Below are 10,834 nucleotides of genomic sequence, written 5' to 3' on the forward strand. Positions count from 1 at the left end.
CATGGGGGCTCAATCTGGCACCTGACCAACTAACTTCACAAAGTTATGTAGGCTCCGGGAATATTTTCACCGACGATAATAAGGGATATGAATCGAGGGGAGAGATATCATTCAATTAGCTTAAGAATGCCTTGTCTGTTGGTCCTACATGAGATTTGAATCTTTTTATGATGTTCTCGGATGTCTGACGTAAGAAAAAATTATTTACTTCTAATCAGACAGTTTCTATCTATTGTTTTGCGAAGTTCATGAATTTTTTTCAAGTCTGAAATTCAGATAAGGTGGTTAAAAGGATGTCAAAGCTATTTTAAAATGATAAAACCTAAGCTAATGTAACTTGAGTCGATTCAAGGTTCAATAAAATTTGCTGGCTCGCAGGTTTGCTTGAGCTTAGTTGAATAAATGGGGTAAAGTTCTAAAGAACCGTGGTGCTGCGTCGGTGGAGATGTATGACGAGCTAATTTGGTTTTATTAACTGTGTTGATAATGTAAACGGCCACTATAAAAAGTCTCTTAAGCCCCGTTAAAAAAGGCGAGATAGATGATGATAGTTTCAGCCGTTTGAACGAGCGGATGTTAGTGAGCCATAACTTTTTTCTAACCTCATAGCGCGCCATATTTGTGTACAATAACGCAATCTCATAAAGTGATTTTTTCAACTATCATTGACTATTATAAACCGTTTTAATGCAAATATCATAACCTATGGGCATAGGGTAAAACGTTGACTGGATCATTGGACTCTTGGACTCTCGGACTATTTTTTGGACTATTTTATGGACCATTTTTAGGACCATATTTTGGAACTTTTTTTTTGGACTACTTCTCACCATTAGTTATTAGGAAGAGGTGGAATATATTCTATCAGTACTTAGAAAGGGGTGGTAGGCAAACTGTTGTTACCGAGGGAGGGATGGAGGACGAACTATTAGTACGCAAGGAGGGGTGGGAGGTTGATGTATTAGTAATTGCAATTGATTAATGAAGTTTTCACTGGATCATACAAATTATTTTAAGCGGTTTTCTACTGACTATTTTTATTTCAAATTTTTGCCATGGGCCTTGGCGTTTCTTTTTTTTTCATACGAATGCGAAACCGGCACCTAAACACTAAGCTATGATTGTTATTGAAAATATCACCGATTCCCGTTTCGATACATACATACATACATACATAAGCTTTATTTATCCTCGGATTTCAGTGTAGTTTACAAGCTAGTATCTCCATCCTAATTACTAATTTTAAAATTTACAGCAAGAACAAGGCTTAAAAGAGAAAAAAATAATTCATAATATAATAATATAATAATCATTAATATAATAATATAATGTAATATTAATGTAATATTAACAGAAACCGTGCACTAACAGTTTGCGCTTAAATCACTATAATCTAGAGTCTTTCTAAAGTGGTCAGGGAGGGAGTTCCAGTACTTAACAGATGAATAGCTAAAAGAATTTAGACCATATGTGTGGTTGTAAACGGCTTAGGAAGTGATAAAATATTGGTGCCCCTTAGGGAGTAAGCAGTAGATCTTTGCTTGATCAGTTGTTTCAAATAGCACGGATATTTACCAAGATGGAGACAGTTGAATATACAAATCATCATATTTTGTATCCTCCTGTTGGCTAAACCACACACACCTGCCTTGTCTAAAAGATCATCATAGTTCGAGTCCCAGTCCTTTAAAACAAATCTTAAAATACATCTATTTGAGGTGCCCAGTTTAACAGAGTTCTCTGAACTACAAAAGTGCCATATCATTGAACAGTAGTGAAAATGGGGTAACATAAACGTTTTATAAAGGCGAAGCATAATTTCAGTAGAAATAAGTTTGCCAAATCTTTTGAAGACACTGAACTGATTATTATTTTTTTTACATACAGAGGATATGTGTTCCTTGAAATTAAGTTCATTATCAAGAATTATTCCAAAAAGTTCCAGGCATCTTGTGGTTGAGAAGGAGAAAGGGTAATCGGTTTTGCCAAGAACCATCCCTTGGTGTTTTAGCGGGGTTGGCTTTCATCCCTTCAGACATTTCATCAATGTCTTCGAACCATTTGTTTGCTATTTGTACATCATGATTGATCCGCTGTTCCAAGGCTACTGGGTCTACGTCAGATGTGTGCAGTTGGCAGTCATCAGCATAAGTGTTTAGTTTTACAGACTTAATGTGAAAGATGAGGTCATTGAGGAACATGTTGAAAAACATGGGTCCCAGGACGCTGCCTTGAGGCACGCCACGCTTCACGCTCATCCAAACGAATAAGTATCACCAATTTTCACTCGCTGCATTCTATCCTTCAAGTAGTCACCGATAAGGGCACAGCTGGATTCATGCAAACCATACGCTTTCAGTTTCGCTAGTAACAAAGCATGAGGTACGGTGTCGAAAGCTTTTGACAAATCCATTGATATAACCGCCACGATCTCTTTTTATCTAGACTACGCCTCCAGTCCTCAGTCAGCCTAAGCAAAGATGTCTCACACAGCTATGGTACCTTCTGTAGGCAGATACGTATTCGGACAATATGTTGTAAAAGTCGCCCATATTGCGCCTGAACAGCAGCCTCTCGAAAACACTATTGAACGCAGGTAAACGGTCCACTGGTCGTCAATTGCTTTTGTTCAGTTCATCGTCCCTTTTTAATAAAGAAGTAACCTTGTCCTAATTCCAGCGCGACGGATACTGTCCTGTTCCTGATCGAGTGATTCATTATTGCAGCAATCGGACCAGCAATCGCGTTGTGCCTACTCTTTTACCAGTCGCGGTGGTTATCCCGTCATGACCACTAGATTTGCGGGGGGGAGTTGATTTTGAGTACCAAAGCTTCCACTTGGGTTTTATTAGTCTAATTTGAAAAAGCAATTTGTTTCTCACACGCGGCGCTTTTCATTGTTGTTGAAAATCGCCTGCATGCTAGTGATGCGCACTCCAACTCTGTTTCCATTACTCTGGTCAGTATCTCTGGCACGCCGTCCGCGATGTTGAACAAATAACTAGTAAAAAAGCTCCGCCATTTGTTTTTTGTCTGTTATCACGACATCGTGTTCTTTTAATTAATGTCATTTGCCTTGCGTGCTTTTCCTTGAATGCAAAAATTGGCGGTATGTTGTGCCAAAAACTCCCTTGGGTTCCGACTCACTTTCTTGTCGAAGAAAGTTTTAATAGCTTTACGTCTTAGAGAATGCAAATGTTCCCTTTGTCTCTAGTACAATTCATAATTAGTATCAGTTCTTTCGCGGATGAAACTGTTTCCACAAACGGTTTTTCTTTGCGAATAGCTTTGCACCATTGTTCCTTCATAAAGGGAACTTGTATTTCCCCTTATGCAGACCTTGTTTCACAGTGCATTGCTCCACCACGAATGTCCTCGTAATAGACAATCAACACTTAGAGCTTATTCGTCCAACGTCGTCAGAATATTCAGCTACTTGGAAAGGAACATTATGCCAATCATATAGAAAATGCTGTTTATCAAACTTTTTGAGGCTTCTTATTGTATTTTCCGAGATCGTATGCTCGGTTCCGATGCCCTCGGGTATGGCAAACACAAGAGAGGTGATCACTATATTAACATGGACCTACGCCTGATGACTGTAGTTTTCTCAAGTTGGCAGTGAGAAAAAGGTCTAGCCTAGTAGTGTTTCTGATGTCTTGCTTTACGGTTGGCATTTCATGTAGTAAACTTCAAGTCACAACACACGTTCAAGTAGGTGGTGTCCATAACTCTACCAGCCCTGTCTGCGGCTTCGTCTGGTAGTGAACATCTGGATCCGACTTAAAGTCGCCTACCGGAAAAATCAGTTTACAAGGAAAGGGTATTGTGATCGCCTCAGTATGGAGGATTTAGTTCAAATTTCTCCCATGGCGACTCGGGATCAGACGCAGATGTTTAGAGGTCTATAGATACCTGACGATGGCTTTTTCCACTTTCTAACTGCTCATGCCTCACCGTTCAGCACAATCGTATTCAGCTCTTCCGTCGTGAACCGCTGGATCACGCTCACATAATCGCATATTGGGAAGGTCTGGACACTGACTTTAAAGGCAGAGGGTCTGTCGCGGATATAGGACCAACTAAACCGCCAGCAGCCACCGCCTATGTAGGTTTCTGCAGCCTCTACACATTCGATATCCGGTGACCATAAATTGTGGACTATCTGGAAAATGGAATCCAGCTTCGTGTTCAGAAAGTACTAAGATAGTTAAACGTTCCTCTAAAAATCTAAAAGGCCAATACTTGACCTCAACAAGAATTTAAAACCTGCCAATACTGGTCCACATTAACATGATCCGATTTTTAATGTTGGTCCAATGTTTGCTTAATCAAGGCATCCTATTCACGCCTTCCACGTTTTCATCGTCGGAACATGAAATCCATTAGAAACTGTTGGTACTTGGTGCTGGAGTTCAAAACTCGAGCCTCGCAAAAGGTAATTCGGCGAAAGAGCCTCCATACATGACTCGCAAGTGTGCGATGTGTATTGCAAGACTAACTGCAAAATTAGATATGGCTTAGGGGTCCTCAACAACCGCCCGCATTTAATGTGAGACCACAACGAGCAGCAGTCCGCATATGGTTGCACGGTGATTTATAAGCAATCGTCCGAGCACCTACTCCTTGCATTTTTTACGAGAACTGTCATGGCGAATTGGCTGAACTTTACAAGTATGGAGTAACATTGTCTGTGAGTTTGCTGGATGAGGATGAATGTCTCCACTTCTAACCACAGAAAGAGCAAACCGGGTTGAAGGAAGCCGTACATTTCGAAATAGTACGCCACTCTTGACTTCTGAAACCTTCTGTTGAGGTGAGTAATGACAAATTGGCCACCGATCCGTGACCTATGCCTTGGGCCCCCCGAAATTAGAATTGAAACTGACCGGGTATGAGTTGAAATACTTGTGGAAAAAAATTATCCCCTAATGCACTTGGAGGCACTTTTTCGAGAGCTTGAGAGAGTATAGTTGACAGCGAACAAAGCTAACAGCGGGAAAAAACTTAATAAAATTTACGGACAAGCTCGAAACACGTCTGACCGCCATAATCACCGCTGGCCATTCGTGATAGTGATGATACCCAATGATAGTGCTTGATAGTTCTGTATAATCATTAACGCGAGTGATCGTTTAAAAAACTGTCATCAACTATCATGACCATTTGAACTGGGCTTTCTAGTATAGAGCGTAATAGTAATTCTTAAGGCCCAATAATATTAGTTATGTGTGGGTGATTTATTTTGACCACATAACTTTTCGGTTGATCCAGCGCCTTCTTTAGGGATAACAAAAAAACCATTCGATTTTCTATCAATAAAATAAGATGGGGCCGGGCCCCCTTAAATGTGATCAGACCAATTAGTCTTGGGCAATATGGCCTTTCGTTTGGATCATCTTGGGCGAGATTCTGTCATAAGGCTGTCTCTTTGCCAAAGCAAGTGACCGTCACATAGTTTCTGTGTTTCTCACGGCCCCGACGGGATTGAAGTAGTAAAAGTCGTCCTGATTTTAGATCAGCAGTAAACTATATTCTCGTCAGTAGGAAGCCCGCTATCTTTAAAACAAGGAAACGGGGGAATGAGCAATAGGAAATTGGCAATGGGCAGTGGGCAAAGAGGGAATCTTTAAAATGGGCGAATCTTTAAAGCGGGGGATCCTAGAAGCGCGAATCTTTAAAATGGAATCTTTTAAAAAGACGGGAATCGTATAATGGAGAATCTTTAAAAGCAAGGAATGATCAAAACGTTTGTAAAAACGTTGTGCGTCAATATTTACCTACAGAGCAAATTCAAGGGACTCCCCAACACCAACGTAATAGACGATAATCAAATGAGAGAAAAGTATGTGACCAGGTCTAACATCCTTCCTCCTTGGTCATCCCTCACCAAAAAATTAGATAGCAATCATAGAATATCCTCACATGCAGATGAGTTGAAGAAAACCTAACGATTTGCAATCATAAAAGACGACAGGAGCACGCAAAGTTTACGAATCTTGCGTAGTAGGTGCTGATCAAGTCCTTATTTCATAATGGAATGAACATGATAAAATTACAAAAAATGTTCTGGCAAAGTTCCACTCTAACGTTTCGAAAAATTCAATGATATGCTTGTTGGATTATAAACCAAATATTCCAATGCTGTTTCAACAGTTGCTTTCCCGGAATTCGATAGGACAGTCGAAGGTAAGGGCCTTACAATTTTTATTATAAATTTCAACCCTCTCCACACTAACCATGAATCCCAACTTTACAGAGCTGACAAAAATAATTACCTCTACACCTGCTTCTAAGTTGTCTTTTTTCTGTTTTCCATTAGTGACTCGTCAGTTAAATGTTCTGGTTCGTATTTTGTTTCTTAGTCTTTGGCGTGAGGAACTTAACATGGAATTAATGAGATGGAGGCATGCCAAATTCTTCGTCATTGGCGCGTAGAGCAGTATAATTTTTTAGCCGCTTGAGACCTCGTTCTCTTAAGTAAAGGAGATTTCTCGTTTCCGGCATCGAAGCTTAATTACAAACAGGACAAGGCCGTCAAACCTGTCCAAAAAAAAACATTGACTTTAATGGACTTTATTGAATATTCACGTCCTAGTCAGCTAGCTATCATAATGCATGCAGAGTACTGATTATAGGAACACTGGTGATTTGTGGGCTCCCCCGTTTTGTCTAGGTCTCTTGATTAAATTCTGGTGAACCTTGGGGGAGCAAAGCTGAACTAACCACAGATAGAGAGGAGGGCACCAAAAAAATATAGAACTCCGCTCTGCCGTTACGAGAACACTGATGACAGCACGAGGCTGACAGACCGAGTGGTTTTCCTTGTTTTTGAGGGGTTTGGAAACCCTGATGAAACCCTATGGCACTGTGTTTTTGAAATAGCTTCCCCCCCCCCCCCCCCCCCCCCCACGCTATCGTGGCGCCCTTCAGGCAATGAAAGAAAATGGAAATATATTAACGGAATTTTTCACGTAGTAATATTCAAATTAAGAAATCAGTTCAACCAGTGTTTGATGCTTTATCATAACTCAAGGGTTTGATATTATATGAACCTCCAGGGGCCGACATAGCGCGTCATTCCGGTTGTTTCACCGGGGCTCTGTCAAACCGCATGCAGGGGTCCGTGACGAGAGCTTGGGGGGCGCGTGAATTGCTTTGATGTTCACACTCAGTTATCAATACTCAATAATTTGAGGGAAAGCTTTAATTCTTAAGAGATGTTGATTAAAATGCTTGACTCATAGATCACCATCAACAGTCCCGCTGCCATTCACCAGCCTAGGTCAGTCTGTATTGGCGAAAAAAACCTGCCCTCTGTCTTGAGTACCCACAAGTCAAGAACTCGGGTCCAAAGCACGGACCTCTCAGCGGGCCAATAACAGTCATTTATTCATCACCTTCATGGGTTGTTCGGAACGCGAAAATACGACAAACTCCCAGTTTGTTTGTTAGTCTCAGGTTGGTAGAAGCATTGCAACATCAATAACGTCAGTAGGTTCATGGGTTCAAAATCCCGCACAGTTTTTTAGGCCTTATTTTCATTACTGGGCTTAAGTCAGTGTTTCTGGTGCAAAGATCGGTTTCATATTCACTATGTCCACATTACAGTGAATGATAATTCTTCACGCCGAAGGCGATTTATAGCGTATTTTTTAAGCGTTGAAGCCGCCAATCCAAGAAGTCTATTTGTAATTTCTCTCTTTAGTCAAGAAAAAATTTGTCACCACTTTTAATGGACAGTTTCTTTGAACTCCATGCTTATTGGAGAGATTCCTTGTTAAATATGAGGCCGATGTTAACAAGCCCGCCATTTTTGAAAAAATTTCGTGCTGGTTCTCGTCAAAACTGAATCATTCGGAATTTTTCTTTGTAAGGCATAAAACCGACGGAAAGAGAAAAACTTGGTTTAGGAAAAAGCCTTCCTAACCCGCTATCATTTTATTTGCTTTAAGTGCATGTCAGCCAAGTGGAAACCCCGAATGTTAAAAACTAACTGCTGGGCGATAATGATCGATGTGCAAAGTTCGCGCTAAAACAGCTTGGCTCCTCTGTAAAATCTGCAAAAAGCACCATTCTATATATTTATTTGATCATGATTATTTTTATTGAAAAAGTCGTGAACTTATGAAAAAAAGTCGCATTCGGCGTCACAAATTTATTCATAAGTCTGGCTAGTTTATATGCCTCATGACACAGATAAGCTATATCATTTATATGTTTTTGTTTTTTTTTTTTTTTTGCGGTCATAAATTTTAAACTTGGGGTGGCAATTATGGACATGTGTCTATTGCGGTTGCTGCCAAACCTTGAGAACCATTTTAACACCTCTTACATGTTTAATGGACATCAATGGAGGCCGTAATGGTCTATAAGCATGGCCTTATGCAGTGTCAAATAGGTTGAAATAGGCTGCTAGGTATACTATTGGATCGGAAAAGACCCACATTGTGACATACGTAGGCAAAAAACACCTGTTTCCTTATGTTATTTAAACGTAAGAAAGTGGAGTCTATTCACATTTCGTCTTGTCTGCTGTGGCAAGCAAAAGACTTGAGGTGGGTTGAATGACCTTTTCTCATCACTACTTTTACTATTTATTATTTTTTTATTTTAAAAACTTTGTTCTCGTGAAAAACTCACCAAAGCTGTCTCTAAGTGCCAAAACTCATGGAGATTCAGCAATTTGAATGATCAGTGAGAACACATCACATTGCATTAATGAGAACATCTTGAGCTTTTGCAAGACTTACTTAAATTATTCCATAGAAATGACTGTTTGTCAAAATGTAAAATTAAAACAATCAACAACATCATAAGAAGATAACAAGGTAAGTGAATGATGTTTTCTCATTTCGTTGACGTTTTTCCCTCCAGTCTTTCATGACAAAGTCTCACCTGCTGTTTTCATTAGGCTTTATTTAGACCTTCAATTTACATTCTGGTCAGGTTCCGTAGGCATCGGTTGCGTAGGTATAAGATATGACATTTTGCACAAGACATTTCTAAGCCATCTGGTTGTCATTTTTGTTTATTGCATTTTCTTGGTCACAAAATATCGACGTTCTGAAATGAGATCTCATGCTTCTATTCTTTTAAGCTTTTTGGACCAGCCAGAGAAAATAATGGGATTATTTTCGCTCGGTTGACTCATTTGCTAAATTAATCAATTAATTAATTTTTATTAATAATATTACAATAATAATAAATGATGATGATAATAGCTATCATTATGGTGGTGATAATAAAGTAATGATACAAAGTTCTGATAATAGTAATAATATATAAAGCCACATCCTCAAGAGCAGGTTTAACCCTCTCCCTCGCCTATCATTTTGCACCTCGGCTCATATTCCCATAGAAGTTTGGTAATAACTTGAAATTAATCTGTTGGAAAGAGAAACATTTCCATCACCCGCTGGCTGCTTTGGTTTTAAAAAAGACGTTTTGCCTTATGCCATAGCAAACAGACGATTTTTACATTTAGGTAAATTTTGCATGAGGAAGTGGACGAACATCCAATGACCAGAATGCTAAATACACTTGGCTTGGAAACGCTGGCAACTTCTTCATGCTGTTTCTTGTTATTAGTGCTATAAGCAGCCTTCATCCGAGGAAATAAGCAACACCTGCAATAGTACAATGGTTAGGCACTGAATTTTTGTTTCCAAATCTAAAGTTACATACTTGATCCACAATCAAGTTTTGTAGTGAAGTTATTTTTTGAATCATCGTTATGATTGATTTAGGTTACCTCGAGGACTACGCATTTAATTTTTTTTTAAATTTTCCGTTTAGTGGACACATGAAATGAAGACCTTCTCAAGTCTGCCAAACCGCACATTAATAGTAGGTGCAGATATTAACTTAACTTGCATAGCGCGCGCCAAGGTATGACGACCGGCTACATCCTAGAAGATGGACCAAGTATATTCAGTGGTTTGATCCCCAGGGTAAACCAGTTGGAGCCAAATGCCTGCAGGGTATATCAAAATCGAAAAAGCTACGCTGCATATCAATGCTCAAGAGGTTGACTATGGAACAGTTTGGAAACTACACTTGTGAGGCTCACAATCATTATGAGGGTTATTGCAGGCAAAACGTTGTCGAGCTGCAAGGTAGGCAAAACATATAAAGTAATCTCCTCGAGAAGCAATAAAGTAATTGATGACATGATTTAGATTGTATAATAGGGTTTGTTTGTGAGCATACATTTGCGTAGAAATTTCATAATAAAGTAAACTGCAAATGCGGTGCCTGCTTAAAGCTCATTCTAATTTGCCGATTTTTAATCATACTGCCTGGGCACAATAAAGTTTGGCAAATCATGATAATTAGAAGAGGAAGAAATTTCATTTTCGAAACAGCATTAAACCAAATGAGTAACACGGAATGATTCATTGCTCACGGAACCCACGAGTTATCTCTTTGCCTACTCTAAAAGCTTTCATCTGTTTATTACTCTAATTAAAAACAGCTGCGCAATCAGCAGGCCTGCAGGAAAATTTACCAACCACACTGTTCGAAAGACTTGTTTATCTCGCCTGATGGACGCAGAGGTTCCCGTAAATTACGTCCGCTCAATTAAGCGGGCACAGAAATTTAAAGAGCCTCCGCAGACCATCAGCGGAAAATGTCCTTCAGTTTAAGCCGCTCCGGCCAAGAAATTACTCAGACATCGACAGTAAGCGTCCACGAGAACACCACTTTGCCGTCGAATCTTCCCAAAGATGTCAGTAAATCAGGAGTTTTCTCAGGCGCTTGCATCGGGAAAATTGAAGGCTGCACCTTCACGTTCAACATTGCCCGTGAAAAAGAAGAAAGCCCAAAGTTC

This window comes from Pocillopora verrucosa, chromosome 1, assembly GCF_036669915.1.
Source record: "Pocillopora verrucosa isolate sample1 chromosome 1, ASM3666991v2, whole genome shotgun sequence".
Taxonomy (NCBI): Eukaryota; Metazoa; Cnidaria; class Anthozoa; order Scleractinia; family Pocilloporidae; genus Pocillopora; species Pocillopora verrucosa.